Source organism: Tasmannia lanceolata, unplaced genomic scaffold, assembly GCF_043159265.1.
Source record: "Tasmannia lanceolata isolate RefF3 unplaced genomic scaffold, GAP_Taslan_0.1 ptg000012l, whole genome shotgun sequence".
NCBI classification, from domain to species: Eukaryota; Viridiplantae; Streptophyta; class Magnoliopsida; order Canellales; family Winteraceae; genus Tasmannia; species Tasmannia lanceolata.
This window is the reverse complement of record NW_027518689.1, coordinates 2704420-2717752: the sequence shown is the minus strand read 5'-3', so window position 1 is coordinate 2717752 and position 13333 is coordinate 2704420.

Genomic DNA, 13333 nt, shown 5'->3' with positions numbered 1-13333 from the left:
GAAGGAGGCCCGACCTCGTCAGCTCCCTGCGATTGTACCTGAAAGAGTTCAAGAATCTAGTCAAACAGCTACATTTCAAAGAAGATCAACTCAGAAGAATTCAGAAGTAGAAACATCAGAAAGCCCAGCTTCCATAAAAATGTCATACCCCAGGAAGGCATCTTAAGCTTGGAAGAGCTTCAGATGCAATGATGGTCGACCCAATTTCTCAGAAAGATGAACCGTTAAAATTCAGAATTTCCTTCCAGTTAGTTTGGTTATATCCAAGAGAGCCGTTGTTCTAGATTACCAATTTCAAGTGTCTTGTTCAAGGTTTCAGTTATCCAAATCCCCAAAGACAAGACCAGCAGTCTCTTTGAGAAAAATCTTGTTGAAGTTTCATAAAAGTGTTTCTGATCCATTCTTGTTAGTAATGGTTCTTCGTTCCTAAGGTTTGCCGTTTCATCATTCGTCAAAGTCCTAGTTTCCGATATCTTTGTCAGGCACGATCTATAATATCCCCGATTTCATTGAGTTCAAAAAAAAAAAAATCCAAAATTCATCAAATCCAAAAAAAAATAAAAAATCCAAAATTCATCAAATCCAATTCTACGTCAAATTCAAATTCCCAAAATTCATCAAATCTAATTCTACGTCAAATTCTAATTCCCCAAATTCATCAAATCCAATTCTACGTCAAATTCAAATTCATGAAAAATCTCCAAATTCTTCATTGTCAAATTCATTAATTCATCTCAACCGAAGTTGAAGCCGTAAAAATACGGTATTTCATTCTGAGTCCATTCAAAAATGTTCTCTTATTCTCTTTGAGCATCATACAAATATGATACCTCATTTCCTTGGAACTCCGTAAAAATACGGTATTCCATTCTGTTCTGAGTCCATTCAAAAATGTTCTCTTATTCTCTTTGAGCATCATACAAATATGATACCTCATTTCCTTGGAAGCCGTACAAATACGGTATTTCATTTCGAGTCCATACAACTATGGTCTCTTATTCTCTTTGAGCATCATACAAATATGATGTCTCATTTCCTTGGAAGCCGTACAAATACGGTATTTCATTCTGAGTTCATTTAAAAATGTTCTCTTATTCTCTTTGAGCATCATACAAATGTGATGTCTCATTTCCTTGGAACTCCGTAAAAATATGGTGTTCCATTCTCTTCGAGTCCATACAACTACGGTCTCTTATTCTCTTTGAGCATCATACAAATATGATGTCTCATTTCCTTGGAAGCCGTACAAATACGGTATTTCATTCTGAGTTCATTCAAAAATGTTATCTTATTCTCTTTGAGCATCATATAAATATGATACCTCATTTCCTTGGAACTCCGTAAAAATACGGTATTCCATTCTCTTCTGAGTCCATTCAAAATGTTCTCTTATTCCCTTTGAGCATCATACAAATATGATACCTCATTTCCTTGGAACTCCGTAAAAATACGGTATTCCATTCTCTTCTGAGTCCATTCAAAAATGTTCTCTTATTCTCTTTGAGCATCATACAAATATGATACCTCATTTCCTTGGAACTCCGTAAAAATACGGTATTCCATTCTCTTCTGAGTCCATTCAAAAATGTTTTCTTATTCTCTTTGAGCATCATACAAATATGATACCTCATTTCTTTGGAACTCCGTAAAAATATGGTATTCCATTCTCTTCTGAGTCCATTCAAAAATGTTTTCTTATTCTCTTTGAGCATCATACAAATATGATACCTCATTTCTTTGGAACTCCGTAAAAATATGGTATTCCATTCTCTTCTAAGTCCATTCAAAATGTTCACTTATTCCCTTTGAGCATCATACAAATATGATAACTCATTTCTTTGGAACTCCGTAAAAATACGCTATTCCATTCTCTTCGAGTCCATACAATCTAATTCTACGTCAAATTCAAATTCCTCAAATTCATCAAATCCAATTCTACGTCAAAATTCAAATTTATGAAAAATCTCTAAATTCTTCGTGGTTGAAGCTATCTTGTTTCTTTGAGCCCATTTGTGAACGGTGCCTCATTTCTCGAGTCCATTTATGAATGGTCTCATGTTCTCCTAGAGCCCGTTTGTGAACGGTGCCTCGTTTCTCGAGTCCATTTGTGAATGGTCTCGTCTTCTCCTTAAGCCCGTTTGTGAACGGTACCTCATTTTCTGAGTCTATTTGTGAATGGTCTTTTTATTCTCCTTGAGCCCGTTTGTGAACGGTGCCTCGTTTCTCGAGTCCATTTGTGAATGGTCTCCGTCTTCTCCTTAAGCCCGTTTGTGAACGGTGCCTCGTTTCTCGAGTCCATTTGTGAATGGTCTCGTCTTCTCCTTGAGCCCGTTTGTGAACGGTACCTCATTTTCTGAGTCCATTTGTGAATGGTCTCGTCTTCTCCTTAAGCCCGTTTGTGAACGGTGCCTCGTTTCTCGAGTCCATTTGTGAATGGTCTCGTCTTCTCCTTGAGCCCGTTTGTGAACGGTACCTCATTTTCTGAGTCCATTTGTGAATGGTCTCATGTTCTCCTTGAGCCCGTTTGTGAACGGTGCCTCGTTTCTCGAGTCCATTTGTGAATGGTCTTGTCTTCTCCTTAAGCCCGTTTGTGAACGGTACCTCATTTTCTGAGTCTATTTGTGAATGGTCTCATGTTCTCCTTGAGCCCGTTTGTGAACGGTGCCTCGTTTCTCGAGTCCATTTGTGAATGGTCTCGTCTTCTCCTTGAGCCCGTTTGTGAACGGTACCTCATTTTCTGAGTCCATTTGTGAATGATCTCTTATTCTCCTTGAGCCCGTTTGTGAACGGTGCCTCGTTTCTCGAGTCCATTTGTGAATGGTCTCGTCTTCTCCTTAAGCCCGTTTGTGAACGGTGCCTCGTTTCTCGAGTTCATTTGTGAATGGTCTCGTCTTCTCCTTGAGCCCGTTTGTGAACGGTACCTCATTTTCTGAGTCCATTTGTGAATGGTCTCTTATTCTCCTTGAACCCGTTTGTGAACAGTACCTCATTTTCTGAGTCTATTTGTGAATGGTCTCATGTTCTCCTTGAGCACGTTTGTGAACGGTGCCTCGTTTCTCGAGTCCATTTGTGAATGGTCTCATCTTCTCCTTGAGCCCGTTTGTGAACGGTACCTCATTTTCTGAGTCCATTTGTGAATGGTCTCGTCCTCTCCTTAAGCCCGTTTGTGAACGGTACCTCATTTTCTGAGTCCATTTGTGAATGGTCTCATCTTCTTCTTAAGCCCGTTTGTGAACGGTACCTCATTTTCTGAGTCCATTTGTGAATGGTCTCATATCCTCCTTGAGGCCGTTTGTGAATGGTACCTCATTGTCTGAGTCCATTTGTGAATGGTCTCATATCCTCCTTGAGGCCGTTTGTGAATGGTACCTCATTGTCTGAGTCCATTTGTGAATGGTCTCTTATCCTCCTTGAGCCCGCTTGTTAAAGATGTCTCATTTAAAAAAAAAAAAAAAAAAAAAAAAAACACCGCTTGAGAACGATCTTTGTTCTTTCTGTTCGGAATCCATTCGAAAGTGGTATCTCATTCTCTCGTTGCCCGTTTGTGAACGGCACCGCATCAGGATTTCTTATTATGTTCTAATTCTAGGATTTCATTTAGGGCCTTGCAGTAGGTAGTAAATGTTTGCGTCTAAGTTCCGTTTGTGTAGAGTCTTTTGTCGATTAAAGCTACGCAAAATGGCTCTGTCATTTTGACTTTGGTATTCGATGACTACGTCATCTCTACCAAAGAGGGGCATCTGTAGACACCCCATTTTGCTCTACCTTAATCGATAAAGAAATTAGGGTTTGTTTTCCGTCGGTTTTCCAATGTCTTTCTTTCCCGCATCCGTTTGTTACATTTCTAAATATTTTTGGTCGTTTCCGTCGTGTTTCGTATTTTCCCGCTAAATGTTGAGAAGGATTATTCAGAAAAATCTAAACCAGAGAGAATTGGGACCCATTTGGTGGGCCCGCATTGGGTGCTTCGATTAAATTTGGATCGAGAAAGTTGGACCCATTTGGTGGGGCCGCATGATGCATTTTGATTAAATTTGGACTCGCATTGAACATTTGTTTAAAATCGAATCAACCGAGGGCCCACATTGTGGGGCCCGCGTTGTGGGGCCTCAGTGGGGCCTCTTGTGAGGCCTCTTATGAAGAGCAATGATGGTAGCTCTCCACTAAGACAACATGATGGGCCCTCCACTAAGAGCAATAATGATGGACTCTCCACTAAGAAACATGATGGGCCCTCCACTAAGAGCAATAATGATGGACTCTCCACTAAGAAACATGATGGGCCCTCCACTAAGAGCAATAATGATGGACTCTCCACTAAGAAACATGATGGGCCCTCCACTAAGAACAATAATGATGGATTCTCCACTAAGAAACATGATGGGCCCTCCACTAAGAACAATAATGATGGATTCTCCACTAAGAAACATGATGGGCCCTCCACTAAGAGCAATAATAATGGGCTCTCCACTAAGAAACATGATGGGCCCTCCACTAAGAACAATAATGATGGATTCTCCACTAAGAGGGACAACATGATGAGCTCTCCACCAACATATCTCTCTCTCTCTCTTTCTCTCCCTATATATATCTCCCTTCCCATCCATATGAAGGGAGGAGAAAAAAAAAATAGATTCATCCTTCATTATCTCTTCCAATCACTCCTCCAATCCCTCTCTCTAAGATATTCTTCTTCCATTATCTCTTTAAATCACTCCCCAATCCTTCCCTCTAAGAGAAAGCGAAAGACGGCGGAGTAGATCGGCGGCGGCGATTTTTCTTGACTCTTGGATTGGGCGGAGATCTTCATCACAGGTAGGTACATTGTTTTTTGAATTTTTTCCAATTTTTCCGAATTTTTCCGCAAATTGTATTTTAAAAATAGAAAACTCTTCAAAAAAAACATCTTTTGACAAAGAAAAATAAATTATATACTAAACAGACTCCAAAATTAATGAAATTTCGTGGACAAATACTATGATACTCACACATTCTACCATGAATTTTTGAGAATTGTTGGATTCGGTTTGGTATATTATTTTATATTTTCTTTGAAAATTACCGGATTTTGTGAGAATTTTTACTGACACCAGATCATCATTAAAATTCTTGAAAGTTTTACAGTTGTCTTATATTCCATATTTCTTGTTACTGTAAAAGTTTCAAGTGTTTTGGATCTGTTTTCATATGGGCTGTAGTGTTAATTCAAAATCTGGTCTGAAAATTGTAAAATCCGGAATTGGTTGTAAATAGTCATTAAAATCTATGAACTTCTCACAGCATGTTTTTTTTATTCATATCTTATTTCTGTAGAAATTTCATAGAATTTAAATTTCTATTTCTTGTAGTTTCTGTGTTAATGTTGTAATCTGGTCATTTAATTGTTTAATCAAGATTAAATGTGAATTTAATGTAAAAATCTGCAAAACTCATCCAGTAAGCTACATACATTCCCATCTTGCTGCTGTAGAAATTTCAACTCATTTCGAATTCGTTTGCAATAATTTCACTTGTAAAATCACTCATATGCTTAAAATTGATAAAATCCATTGAAAATTCGAAATCAATTAAAAATTATTGTGAAAATTTCCAAAGAACCTTAAATTCTGTCACATGTTCATTCCTTAATCCATTGAAACAGAAATTTTAGGGTCTTTAGATTTTCCTGGAAAAATGGCCAGTGCATCCCTAATCGTATCCTAATTGCAACCGATCTTTGACAATTTTAATATTTAAGCTATAGCATGTTGTTGGCTCCGAGGTTACTGTCCACGGAAATCCTGAGATTTGCCAGGCAATAAGATGCTATAACCTAAGTATTAAATTGCACAAGGAAAGAGAGCACGATTCCCTTCCTTGGATGCCATTCTTAGCCGAAATTGGCGAACCCTAGAACCGTTGGTATTCCTTAAATGTCCAGAAACTGAAAATCCTCAAAATCTGAAATTCGTTAACTTCAAGAATTTGAATCGATTTGTCTCAAGTCTTCCGGAACCATTCGATTATGGTTTCCAATCTAAGAACCATTAGAGCCCAATTTAGGAACACTGGTGTCGTGCCGTGTCCTAGGTTTTAGGGAGTCCTAGAGTTAGGAGTCCAGCCTCATCACGGACGCTTGCTATGAATAGCAACCGTACCATAGGTCTAGTTACACTAGTCACCCGATCTTTCCCTAGGACAAGCCTAGTAAACTAGGATGTAGGCAAAACCTGCATTAGTCTAAGGGACAACTTGCATTCAGATAAGAATCATATAGCATCTTAGATGAAATCCTAAGATAATAAAATCCTCAACTTGAATTAAATAATTCCTCTTAAAACTGTTGAAACAGTCAAATCCGTCTAAGTCGGTGTCCTAGTTGAGTTAGGCATATGTAGCTTAGCTTAGGTGCACCGAACTACGTCGACTCTGATCCCAGTGAGGCTTGGGTACGTAGGCAGCTTGGATGTCTGACGGCATACCACCCGCGAGTCGGCACCACAACAAATTGTGGTGTTTTGTATATTAATTTTATTGTAAATACTTAATCAAATCAGTTAGGGTTTTCCATGAAATTAGAATTCTAGGAGAACTTTCACTTAGAATGAATCCAGACAAATTAATAAATCAAGATACACATCTAGGATTCACATTGAAATTAGATTCTAGGATGCATGTCACTTAGTTCGCACATTAACATAGAGTTGAATGAGCCATTTAAAATAAATTTAAAAGAGTTAGCTTTTGGAATCGAAGACCGATTATCGGGCAAGAATGGTGCATGTGGTGGATAACTCCCCATACCTTCCATTCTCGTAACCAGGTAGCGAGTCTAGATTTCTGGTTAATTATGGGTCCTAGATCCCACATCTAGGTGGCGACTCTGTCAATCTCTTTCGTGTGGAATTCGGATTGCCTTAGTGATCCCAAGTTCACAGGAAAGACGAATTCAAATCAACAAATAAAATGCACACGCCAATCGCGTGGGAACGAGAGACCAAGAGAGAGCGCGCGGCGGCTCGCGCCCCCCACCCCTCTCGCGGGATCGTGTCCCACACTATGATTCATACATTTGAGACATGTTATAAGGGTGTACAATAAAGACATAGTTAAAGATATTTGGGATTGATATTTTTTCAAAATATTGGCTATAAAGTTTTCAAAATAATTATCTTAAGACTCTAAATAACTTTGTGGATGTACCAATGTGAACCAAGTGAGAGAATGTTGGCGTTTTTAGTGTGGCCCACATTGGTGGGACCCACTTTAAGTAAAAAACTGATGCAATCCCAACTCATGTGGCTGACAAATTTGAAGCCTATCCCAAGCAAGTGAGAAGATCAGTCCGTATTCAAGCCCAACACAAGGTCCAAGCCCAAATTGAATCCACAAAGCATAAAGGCCCTGAGCCAGTTGCATTTTCGTCATAATGAACCTGGTCAATGTTGATGCACGTGTTTGAACCTCTATATGGATGAATCAAAAAAATTCTTAACTAAGAAGTTGTAGGTCTTTGAATTATCTTTCCAACGGATATTCATGGTTTTAATTTGGCCCAGTGGTTGAAGAGTGATAGCTATTTTGGTAGACTGTGTTTGCTAGCTTTGACTAGTTAATGTGTTTAGAGTTCGTTCATAAGCTATTAATGATGTATGTGAGTCCCTAAACTAGTTAGTGGACTAGTGAAATAAACAAGAGGGGGGGTGAATTGATTTTAACACTAAATTAGCCCTTTTGAAAATTAATTATGAACCCTAATTTGAATTTTCTTCTCTTGATTACATTTTTTGGTTAGTGCAAATAAGATTAAAAGAAAAAGTGAAATGCTAAACCAAAAAGAATGAAAGTGCAAGATAATGGAAGAGACACACCGATGTATAGTGGTTCGGGCAAAGCCATACTCCACTCTTCTTAAGATCGTCCTTAAGGATTTCCACTATGCGAGACCTCCACGATGCCCGGCTCCGAGGCGGTTACACTTCCAAGTGATATTAAATAAGGATGCCCTTACACCTTTACAATGACTCTCCTTCTCCGCCGAGTTCTAAGCGCTTGCTCTCTAGGGAATTAATATAGGATGCCCTTACACCTTTACAAGAAATGAAAGAGAGATAGCTTGGCTTCTTCTTGAAAGCTTGATGTTCTTTGTAGTCCCTTGATTGCTCTTCAATGATGGTTGCAAGTGAAAGCTCTAAAATCCCAAATCAAAAGATTTGCAAGTTGCAAGGCAAGTTTGGGAAAAATAAATTCTTAAGCTTGAAAGGATTGCAAATGTGTTTGAAGGCTTAAGGAACTTTTTCAAATGATCAAGAGAGAGGAAATAATCCTCTTCTATGAGTATATATAGTCTCTTGCAAAAATATGACCGTTTGGGCTTAAGAAAATTAAAAACCAATATTTAAATCAAATCCCAACGGCTCTTTTTTGAGCTGTCGCGAGGTTCTCGGAGTTCCGAGAACCATTCTCGGAGCTCCGAGAGAACGGCCAGAAGATGGAATTTTTCTACTGGACCATTTCTCGGAGTTCCGAGAAAATTGCCAGAAGCTACTGGACCATTTCTCGGAGTTCCGAGGGAACTCTCGGAGTTCTGAGCACGGAGCTCCGAGAAAGATCTCGGAGTTTCGAGAAGCCTACAAATCAGCAGATTTTTATTTTTTATTGCTTGTTTGATTTTTGGCTTTTGGAACTCAACTCCTATGATAATTTTGGAATGTTTATGAGGGTCCCAACATGTTAGTCCACCACATAACCATTCACCAATCCATTTTAAGTTCTTAAGTGTTTTTGAAAAACTCTTTTAAAGACCTTGCTTTGACCTGAAAATCTATAGAGAAAGGATGTACAATGATACCTATGTAGCCTTCAATTTCTCTTTAGTCTTGGTCTTCAATTGATCTTCCATCTTGTGTATGCTTGCTTGAGAGATGAGGTGAGCGTCACTTAGCTCATTTGACTCTTGTATGGGATATCTTCAAGCATGACCATGTAGTGTGTTGGTTTCTTCAATGATCAATCCTATTTTAAACACAACACTTCAAGGCAAATTGATTAGTATTTAATAACACAATCAATTATGTTTAGAATCATCAAAACAAGATAGGAGAGTAGACCCTTGGGCTTACAATCTCCCCCTTTTTGATGATGACAAACAAAATTGATTATGAGGTGTGTGTGGAGTGACATAGTAGGCAAGTGATTGCTGGAACCCCCCATCAATATATGCACACAAATAAATTATAACAATTAAAAGCATATGGTGCATATAGTCAATTGAATAGATAATCAATTTCAAACTTCTCCCCCTTTTGTCATCGACAGAAAGGGTGTACTAAAAAGTAAAGCAATTTAGGAGTAGATGAAGATTGAGTTAGATACTCCCCCTAAATCAATGCTTATGGTAACCAAGTAATGCACATATATCTGTTCATGATCGAGATGTTGACAAGTGTCAAATTGTTAGGTATTTTTAATTAAAGTGAAGGTACCTCTCCAACTTAGAAAACTAAGAAGGCTAAGAGTACCAATTGAGTGATTTTTAAGATTAATATTTGACATCTCATTCATGCAGATACTACCAAACAAGATGATATGTATAAATACTATATAGATAAGCTGATGAAGAGCACAAAGTATTTATTTGGCAATTTCTTTGACTTGATCCGCACTTCAAATGTTTAAAGCACTTCGGATATAACAAATTCTATCATCACTAAGGGGTTTTGTAAAGATATCCGCCAATTGATCTTCAGTGTTGATATATTTTAAGCAAATATCCCCTTTTTGTGAGTGATCTCTAATGAAGTGGTGCCTAATCTCAATATGTTTTGTTCTAGAGTGTTGTATGGGGTTCTTTGTCAAACTTATAGCACTAGTATTGTCACATTGGATGAGAATATTTTCCATTTTAATTGCATAGTCCATCAATGTGCTTTTCATCCATAGGACTTGTGCACAGCAAGCTCCAGCTGCCACATATTCTGCTTCTGTTGTGGACAAAGCTACTGAATTTTGTTTCTTGCTGAACCATGAAACAAGTGATTTTCTCAAGAATTGACAAGTCCCACTAGTGCTTTTCCTATCCACTCTACATCCAGCAAAGTCTGCATCTGAATATCCAATGAGAGTGAAGGCAGATGATCTTTCATACCATAGTCCTAGACTTTGGGTTCCTCTTAAGTACTTGAAGATCTTCTTGGGTGCCGATAGGTGAGACTCCTTTGGATCCGATTGAAATCGAGCACAGAGACAGATAGTAAACATAATGTCTGGTCTGCTGGCTGTCAAATAGAGTAAGCTACCTATCATACCCCTATACATCTTTTGATCTATAGATTTGCCAAATTCATCATTTTCTAGTTTAGCAGTTGTACTCATGGGAATTATTGATGTCTTACTGCTATCCATCCCATACTTCTTTAATAACTCCTTCGTATATTTTTCTTGGTTTAAAAATATCCCATTTTGGTATTGTTTAATTTGGAGTCCTAAGAAGTAGGTTAACTCACCCATCATGCTCATTTCAAATTCATTTTTCATTAGAGTTGCAAATTCATCACACATTTTTTGATTAGTTGAGCCACAGATGGTGTCATCTACATAAATTTGGACAAGGAGGATATCTTGATTTTCTCTTTTGATAAATAATGTTTTATCCACCTTTCCCATCTCAAATCCTTTTTCCACTAGGAAAGTGCAAAGCCTCTCATACTAAGCTCTAGGAGCTTGCTTTAATCCATATAAAGCTTTATCAAGCCTGAAGACATGATTTGGATGTTTGTAGTCCTCAAAACCTGGAGGTTGCTCAACATACACTTCCTCTTGGATATAGCCATTTAGGAAGGCACTTTTGACATCCATTTGATAGAGTTTAAATCCTTTGTGAGATGCATATGCCAAGAGTATCCTAATGGCTTCCATACGGGCAACAGGAGCAAATGTCTCATCATAGTCTATTCCCTCCTCCTGATTGTACCCTTGGGCTACAAGCCTAGCTTTGTTTCTAGTGATAATTCCATTTTCATCCAACTTGTTTCTATACACCCATCTCGTGCCAATGACTGGATGATCACTAGGTCTAGGCACTAGCCTCCACACCTTGTTCTTTTCGAATTAACTCAACTCTTCTTGCATAGCCATCAACCAATATTCATCCTTTTCGGCTTCCTTGATGGTTTTAGGTTCTAATTCGGATAGGAATGCCAAATTATTACTCACACTACGATAGTATGATCTAGTTCTTACCGGCGATGTGGCATCACCTAAGATTTGGAATTCAGGATAATCTACCAATATTCTCCTATCCCTAGGCAATGAGTCACCATCTACATTTTCTACTTCCTCACTAGGTAATGTATCACTTGTAGATGCATGGGAAGGAACATTTGTCTTAGGTAATAGATGTTCAATAGGTTCATCCTCATCATGTGGCATTTCTTGAGGTGTTGGCTCTCTCTTATCAAATGTCACATGCATGGATTCTTCTACAACTAGAGTTCTTCTATTAAATACTCTATATGCCTTGCTATGTGAAGAATATCCTAAGAATATGCCATCATCCGACTTCTTATCAAATTTGTGTAAATTATTTTTAATTTTTAAGATGAAGCATTTACAACCAAACACTCTAAAATAGCTTATATTTGGTTTCAAGTTTTTTCAAAGCTCATAAGGTGTTTTCTTAGAAATTAGCCTTATATATACCCTATTTATGACATAGCAAGCGGTGCTAACCGCTTCCGCCCAAAAGTATCTAGGGAGATCATTTGCATGCAACATAGTTCTAGCCATTTCTTGGAGGGTTCGGTTCTTTCTTTCTACAATCCCATTTTGTTGAGGTGTTCTAGGTGCGGAAAAATTGTGTTTGATGCCATGTTCATTACAGTATGTGTCAAAGTGTACATTTTTAAATTCCGTTCCATGGTCACTTCTAATGTAAGATATGACAATACCTTTTTCATTTTGTATTTGATTACACAATTTAAGGAAGTTTTCATAAGTTTCATCTTTATGTGCTAAAAATATGACCCATGTAAATCGTGAGTAGTCATCCACGATGACAAACACGTACCTCTTTCCACCTAAGCTACTTGTCTTCATTGGTCCAAAAGGGTCCATATGAAGTAGTTGCAAGGGGTAGGTGGTTGAAATCATATTTTTAGGGGCAAATGAGTTTTTTTAATTGTTTTCCTAATTGACAAGTTCTACAAATGTGATCTTTGGTGTATTTGAACTTAGGCAATCCTCTAACAATTTCTTTTGAGGAGAGGCTCGAAATGAGATCCATTCCGGCATGACCGAACCTCCTATGCCACAACCAAGAGTCTTCACTAATGGCATTAAGACAAGTCACATTTTGGAATCTAAGAACATCTAGTCCAATAGTGTAAATGTTATTGTCTCTAGAACCTATGAATTTCACTTTTCCATCTATCTTATTTTTAACAATGCATTTGTCGGGGTTGAAGACTACTTCAAACCCATTATCACATAATTGCCTAATGCTAATAAGATTATGGGATAAGCCATCAACATAAAGCACATCATGTATGGGAGAGGTAGAGTTACCTATGGTGCCTTCTCCTTTGACTTTTCCTTTCTTGTCATCTCCAAAGGTAACATCTCCACCATCATTGAGTGATAGGGATGCAAATTGAGTGAGGTCTCCCGTCATATGTCTAGTGCATCCACTATCAAGGTACCATGTGTTCTTCTTGTTATGAATTTTAAGGCATACCTACATATGAATAGGCAAGTGAGATCCTTTGGGTACCCAAATCTTCCTAATCTTGCTATGTTCATTAGTTTTTACTTTAGAGTTCAATTTGATTTTATCTTGTTTAGCATGCATGCAAGCAACTTTATAATGACATTCTAAACCACAATAAAAGCAAGTTTTGGTACAATTAGAAGAAGCCTTTAAAAGTTTGTTTTTATAGTTGGATATTGTGGTATTCCATTTATGACCAAGTCCACTTTTATCATGTGGCATTCTTTGAATGTTAACAAGCCTATCTAATTTCAATGAACTATGTTCAAATTTTTCAAATAGTTTCTTTAGTTCATCATATTCAAAAGATAGTTTACTATTTTCATGCTTTAGCTTGTTGTTTTCAATAGAAAGCTCTTGACGATTTTCATTTAAGATTTTGATAGAAGCATTTAAATCATGAATTTCAGTTTTGTATTTTTCATTTTCATCCTCTAAAAATTCATGGTCTTTCTTTAACCAACCAAATTCTTTTGTCATGTTAGAGAGAGAATTTTCAAGTGATACATTTTTATCAAATTCAATCTCAAGTTCATCATGTGCATTTTGCAAGGAATCTAGAACTTCTTTTAAAATAATGACATTATT